We start from the raw sequence: 7,500 nt of genomic DNA, 5'->3' as shown, positions 1-7,500 counted from the left end.
CCGCTCTTTACGTGTGTGTGAGATTTGTGTGTGTGTGACATTTTCGGCCCAATACCATCGTGTGGGGTGTCTAACGACGCGTCTCGGAAAGAGGAGTGGGGGAAACGCGGTTTCCCCCCCCTAGCACCACCCACCCGCCACCCAGCCCCGGAAAACCCCCGCGAAAAGTGGTTTTCCGCGATTTTCCCGGCCAAGGAGCGGAGGTAGAGCTCCCGGGTGTTCAGACAAAAGATTCGGCGGGAAAAACTACATCTAATTCCATCGCCGGAAAAGCGATTTTTCCGACATCCGGAGAGATACGGCCGGAAAAGTGTTTTTCGCGAGTGGACAATTTTCGGCCTGATACCGGCGTGTGGGGTGTCAATCGACGCGGATTGAAGAGGGGAGTCGGGATAACACCCTCCAATCACGATACCACCCACCCCCACCCACCTAGAGCGGAAAAACCACCTACCGAAGTGGTTTTTGGCGATTTTCCCGGCCAAAGGAGTCGGGCTAGAGCTTCCGGGTGTTCGGACAAAAGTTTCGGCGGGAAAAACTACATCTTATTCCATCGCCGGAAAAGCGATTTTTCCGACATCCGGGGAGATACGGCCGGAAAAGTGTTTTTCTGGAGCGGAAAATTTTCGGCCTGATACCGTCGTGTGGGGTGTCAATCGACGAGTTTTGAAGAGGGGAGTCGAGATAACACCCTCCCACCACCCCACCACCCACTCCCACCCCCCTAGGGCGGAAAAACCACCCAGGAAGCGGTTTTTCGCGATTTTTCCGAGGAAAACTTCATCGCCACCCCGGCAAGTGGGGTATCAGAAGAAGCGGCTCGGCGGGACGATTCCATCGCGCACCCCCCCGTTCTTCTACCATCTTCCCTCACCTCACCAGGCTGAAAAAACCTCTCCGGCGATCCTCGTGGCAGTCCGCTGCTGGCGTCCCTCCTTGAGGGGGAGTAAAACCAGCTTAAAGCGCGGAATCTTCCTTCCTTCTGGCGATGATGTCCACCAGTAGGAACCTTCGATCACGGTCGGGATCGACCGATAGCCGAGCACCGGTGGGCTCGAAACCGGTGGTCGTACTCAGCCGAGTTCCGGAAGGGCAGTCAACAGCCACGAGCGGTGTTGCTCGCACGAGTGGCGTGGGTACGGCCACGGCTGTTAAAGGAGCCACGATGGAGAGGCTCATCGAGCGTCTGGAGGACGAGCTATCTCTCCTCCGTGTTCAGCTGACGGAGCAGGCTGAGCAATATAGGAAAGACCTCGCGGCGATGCAGGAGTGCCATCGCCAGGAGGTGCTCCATCTGCGAGAGGAGAACCGTAAGGAGCGGGAGATGGTCTCTGGGCTTCTTACGCAACTGGTTGTTGCGCAATCGCAGCAGCAACAGCAGCAGCAGCAGCAGCAGCAGCTGGCACAACAGCGAGAGGGTGCGGTGACGGCTACGGTGGTGCCGTCTCCGGACCAGGAAGGCGGCTCCTGGGCCGAGGTGGTGCGCCGTAAGCCGGCACGCCAGCAGCCGGCTCAGCAGCATCAGCAGCAGTGGCCGCAGCTCCCGCAACGGCAGCAGCCGCAGCGGCAACAGCAGCAACGTCCGCAGCAACATCAGAGCGGACAGCGTTCGGCTGGGCAGCCCCAGCAACAACAGTGGCGTTTGCAGGGCCAGTTGCTGCGAAAGCAGAGTAAGCAGCAGCCACGCACGATGCCAGCTGCAGTGAAGAAGTCGCGGAAGCGGCCCGACACCATCGAGGTGATGCCAGCGGAGGGCGTCAGCTACCTCGACATGTATAGGGCGATTCGTACGAGCTCGCATCTCGACGGCATGCAGGAGAAGATCGGCGTCGGCAAGCGAACGCCGAAAGACACCTTGCGGCTGCCGCTGAGCCGTGATGCCGACAGCGCCGAGCTGTGCCAGCGTATCCGGCAAGCCATCGGAGACAAGGGTGCGGCGTCCGTGCGTACGGAGATGTCGATGGTGCTCATAACAAACATCGACTCCTTGGCGAGCGAGGACCAGCTGCGTCGGGCGGTGTTGACGGCTCTCGGCAAGGAGCATTCCGAGGCCACCTTCGACATGTGGGAGCGGCGAGACGGCACGAAGCGTGCTCGCGTTCGTCTGCCCCGGTCGGATGCGGAGCATCTGGCTGGGAAGCGCCTGCTCCTAGGACACACCTCCTGTTGGGTGTGGGAGGTCCCGAAAGCGTCGCTGGAGGAGAAGCGGTGCTTCCGATGTTTGGAGCGCGGCCACTTCGCCGGGCAGTGCTCGGGAGAGGACCGCAGCAAAGCGTGTATCCGGTGTGGCGCGGAAGGCCACAAGGCAGCGAGCTGCACTGGCGAGGCTCGCTGTTTGAAGTGTGGCGGCCCGCACTCGATTGCCGCAGCTTCGTGCAAAGCTGCAGCCACACGATGATGATAGAAGTGCTCCAGATAAATATCGGTAAGAGCAGGAGCGCTCAGGATCTTGCGCTCCAGCGGATGAGGGAGGAGGGAGCAGACGTGATGCTCATCACGGAGCTCTATGCTGTGCCGGCCAACAATGGGAACTGGGCATCCGACGACGCACTGAAGGCCGCGATCGTCACCAGTGGCCAACGGTTTCCCATACAGCGGGTGAGGAGCGTGCAGCATCCGGGCATCGTAGCTGCCGAGGTGGCGGGCATCGTTGTCATCTGCTGCTATATTCCGCCATCGATCGGCCTCCCGGAGTTCGAGCAGCAGATGGACCGGCTGGAGGTACTTGCGCGAGGCCACCCTTGCGTGCTGATAGCTGGTGACTTCAACGCGTGGCATGGGGCCTGGGGGAGCGAGCGGGCCAACCTTAAGGGTGAGGCGCTCCTTCAGACGGTTACCAGCCTAGGATTGGAGGTCCTCAACCGCGGCACGGAGCCGACATTCCTGGGGAACGGTGTGGCTCGGCCCAGCAGAGTGGACGTCGCCTTCGCGAGTCCAACGCTCTGCCGATCGGATGGAGCAGCGGAGGACATCAGCTCCTGGCGGACGCTAGACCGCTACTCCTATAGCGACCACCGCTATATTCGGTTTGCGGTCGGGCAACAGCATCGTGCAGGTCAGCGGCCCGGACGGGGCATTCATCAGCAGGAAGGTGTCGAAGTACGGGAGGCGGGTACTCGCTGGCGAACTCGCCAGTTTTGCCCCCGTACTTTCGAGCTGGCACTTGAGGCGACCCGTTTTGCCGATCGGGTGACCGATGCGGCAAGCCTGGGGATGGTGCTTACGGAGGCCTGCGACGCTACCATGGCGAGGATTGGGCAGTCGCAGCAGCAGAGGAGGAACTGCAACACATATTGGTGGACTCCGGATATCGAGGAGCTGACCGAGCGCTGCCGGTTGGCTCGGGAGCGACAGTCATTGGCCCTCGACGAGACGTCCGCCGAACTGGCTTCAGAGGAACATCAGGAGGCGCGTGCTGCCTTAAGGGTGGCAATTAAGGCCAGCAAGCAGCGCCAGTTCGATGAGTGGCTGCAGGCCCTGGCTGCAGATGAGACGGGACAGTGGTTCCGGCAAGTGCTTCTTCGGTTTCGGGGCAGCTGGACGGCGCGTGAACGCGATCCAGCGGTGTTGCAGCGGATCGTCGAGGAGCTGTTTCCGGAGCATCCCCCGGTCGAGTGGCCGGACGTCACGCCTTCGGAAGGGGACACTCCGGTCCGTCCGATCAGCTGCGCGGAGCTCCAGGCGATAGCGAGCGAGCTGCATCCGCGGAAGGCGCCTGGCCTCGATGGAGTACCGAACGCTGCGGTAACGGCTGCCATCCGGAAGTATCCGGAGCCATTCGCTGGTGTCTACCAGCGCTGCTTGGACACCGGCGAAATACCACGCGAATGGAAAAGGCAGAAGCTGGTGCTGTTGCCTAAGCCGGGTAAGCCGCCGGGCGAAGCCTCGTCCTGCCGCCCGATCTGCTTGATCGACAACCCGGCGAAGGTCTTCGAGAGGACTACGCTGGACAGACTCAACGAGCACCTGGAGGATCCGGAGGCACCTCGGCTGGCCGAGAACCAGTTCGGTTTCCGGAAGCAGCGGAGCACCCTGCAGGCGATCCAGCTGGTGGTGGAAGCAGGCGAGCGCGCGATGTCCTACGGACGGACTAACAACCGGGATAAGCGCTGCTTGCTGGTTGTGGCGTTGGACGTCAAAAACGCCTTTAACACCGCCAGCTGGCAGGCGATAGCGTTGGCCCTGCGTGAGAAGGAAGTTCCAGCGCAGCTGCAACTCCTGCTCCGCGATTATTTCACCGACAGGGAGTTGGTGTACGACACCCACGACGGCCCGGTGTCACGTCGGGTAACGGCAGGCGTTCCACAGGGGTCAATCCTTGGCCCGACTCTGTGGAACGTCATGTACGACGGCGTTCTACGGATCCAGCTCCCTGAAGGGGCCACCATCGTCGGCTTTGCCGATGACATCGCCATCCTGGCCGAGGGCTGCACACCCGAGGAGTCGGCGACGGTCGCGGAGGCTGCGATCGACGCGGTGATGGGGTGGCTCGAGGCACGTCACCTTAGTCTCGCCCCCCATAAGACGGAAGCGGTGCTCATTTCGAGTCTGCGTCGAGGACGGTTGGAGGTTCCGGTGCGCGTCGGCGAATTGGTCTGCACGTCGAAGCGATCGATACGCTACCTGGGGGTACAACTCCACGAGAAACTCTCGTGGAAACCGCATGTGGAAGCGGCCGCGGACAAGGCCCTCCGTGCGGTGGCGGTGGTTACCTCGGTGATGAGGAACCACAGCGGCCCCCAGGTGGCCAAGCGGCGGTTGCTGGCAGGAGTCGCTGAGTCGGTGATCCGGTACGCCTCGCCCATCTGGGCTAAGGCGACCGACATGCAGTGGTGCCGCAGACGACTGGCCCAGGTCCAGAAGCCACTGGCACGTGGGGTATCGAGTTCGTTCCGCTCGGTGTCCTACGAGGTGTCAGTGGTGATGGCTGGTTTGGTGCCGTACTGGCTGGTCGTTAATGAGGACGCAAGGTGCCATAGCAGGCTGTTGGCCGAGCCTGGCGCCAGCAGGAAGGAGGTACGAGCGATGGAGCGAGCAGCCACGATGCTGCAATGGCAGGACGCGTGGGACCGTGCGGCGGCAACACCATCGGCCAGCCGCTATCAGACGTGGGCACACAGTCTGATTCCCGACCTGCACCGGTGGACGGGACGAAAGCACGGGAAGGTGGACTTCCACCTTTCGCAGGTGCTCTCCGGACACGGATTCTTCCGGGAGTACCTGCACGTCTGCGGCTTCGCTTCGTCTCCGGAGTGTCCACGGTGCGTGGGGTCGGTCGAGTCGGTGGCCCACGTCTTGTTCGAGTGCCCCGTGTTCGAGGAGATCCGACGTGAGCTGCTGGGCTGGGGGACACCCGAGTCGGTCCAGCTTAACAACATCGCAGAGAAGCTGCTGGAGAGTGCGGAGTGGTGGGACCGCATTCAGAAAGCAGCAAAGACCATCACCACAGTGCTTCAACAGCTGTGGCGCGATGAGGAAGCGCTCACCAATGGTCGAACGGAAGCGGCTTTCGCCGAGGACGAGGAAGTGGTCCTCGAAAGTGTGGCCGCACTCTTCGGTGAGGATATGGACGACGTCATCATCGAAGACATCACGCGGCGCGTGAACGAGGCACGAGCAGCGCGTCAGCGATCTGCCCGCAACCGACGGCTTCGCGGCAGAGCGGAGGATCGGGCGCGAGTGCGACTGGCTGCGGACGTCGCAGCAGCACTGGCCGCCCGAGATGACGAGATACTGCGGACGGCAGTAGAGGCGGAGCGAGCGGGCCTAGCTCCTCCTCCCATACCTAGGCGTAGCAGAGGGGGACCACCTTCCCCTGAAACGGTTAGAATTCGCCATGAGCGGCGTCTATTCATGCAGCGCGCATGGCGAGCTCGGGTCCAGGCTGAGGGACTCTCGACGATGCGCCGCCGTCGGACCGCGCCTACGGAGGCGGACCTGATAAGGTCTCGGCGGAACAGACGCGAAAACGAAAGGCGCCGTCGTGCTTTGGCTGCAGGCCGACGATGGACACCCGCGGAGGAGGCTGCCGCCAGCGAGGCGGAATGGTCAGATCGATAGATGTCGGGTTGACTTCTTGAGATCTCCGAGAGGGGAAAGAATGAGTGAGTCACGCGGACTAAGCAAGCGTACGCCTTTAATATGCGGTTAAGATACGATTCAATTTAATAAAGAAATAGGGAAGGGACATCCGAAAGGGTTCGTAATGACGCATGACAAATCCCTGGCGGGCGACGTCGTTCGTCAAGAGCGTGGGTTTACGCTATTGTTTGTTAGAACATAATGTTTATGAACAATAAAACCTGCATTTGTTAAAAAAAAAAACGAAGTGGAGCTTGCGGCTTAATTTGACTCAACACGGGAAAATTTACCAGGTCCGAACTTATCGAGGTAAGACAGATTGAGAGCTCTTTCTCAAATTTAAGGGTAGTGGTGCATGGCCGTTCTTAGTTCGTGGAATGATTTGTCTGGTTAATTCCGATAACGAACGCGACTCAAACAAGCTAACTAGAACGCTGTCAGCAGTGCACCTCCGGGCGCACCTGACGTCAAGGCCGGCGGCCCCTTCACGGGCGGTCGTCGGCCACGTTTGCCCTGCTTAGCGGGACAACTTGTGTTTAGCAAGGTGAGAATGAGCGATAACAGGTCCGTGATGCCCTTAGATGTTCTGGGCTGCACGCGTGCTACAATGTGAGCAGCAGCGTGTTCTCGCCAATTGGCGCCCCCATTCCGAGAGGAACGGGAAATCACCCAAATGCTCATTTAGTTGGGATTGGGGACTGCAACGGTCCCCATGAACCTGGAATTTCTAGTAAGTGCTAGTCATTAGCTAGCGCTGATTACGTCCCTGCCCTTTGTACACACCGCCCGTCGCTACTACCGATGGATTATTTAGTGAGGTCTCTGGAGGCACACCTTCCGCGGTTCCTTCGTGAGCTGCAGCTGGCATGGCCGAAGTTGACCGAACTTGATGATTTAGAGGAAGTAAAAGTCGTAACAAGGTTTCCGTAGGTGAACCTGCGGAAGGATCATTACCGATCAATACATATATGTTGTTGTGTGAGTTGGTTAGAGAGATAGAGAAACACGGTATCAGCAGAACAAACTGCTATGTTACCTTTTGGGGGCCGCGCACGCCAATTAGACCCGCGAGAGAGGTGTGTCTATACTACGATATTGAGCGTGCGCGACCGTAGGCCAGTGGCCTTCGTACCTGTGCGCACACTCCCAATGGCAGCCATCGAACGCGTAAAGTGTGTGACACATGGGCGAAGGTAAAGACCCACTAGAACATATTTAAACACTGGCCTCGAGCGAGAGAGAACCTAATCAAGAGAACGAAAGTTGTGCAAGATCGCGCCGATGCCGCCCACATCGCGCGTCGATCAATGGGAAGGAAGACCAATGGTCATCCTTGTCCACCCTGGACGGCTTCGAAGGAACCGAGAGGTGCACGGTTACGCTGTCCGGGGACTTAAGTTGTGAGAGACGCACCTAGCG

The sequence above is a fragment of the Anopheles moucheti genome, assembly GCF_943734755.1.
Source record: "Anopheles moucheti chromosome X unlocalized genomic scaffold, idAnoMoucSN_F20_07 X_unloc_2, whole genome shotgun sequence".
Lineage (NCBI taxonomy): Eukaryota > Metazoa > Arthropoda > Insecta > Diptera > Culicidae > Anopheles > Anopheles moucheti.
This window is presented reverse-complemented; position numbering follows the sequence as displayed.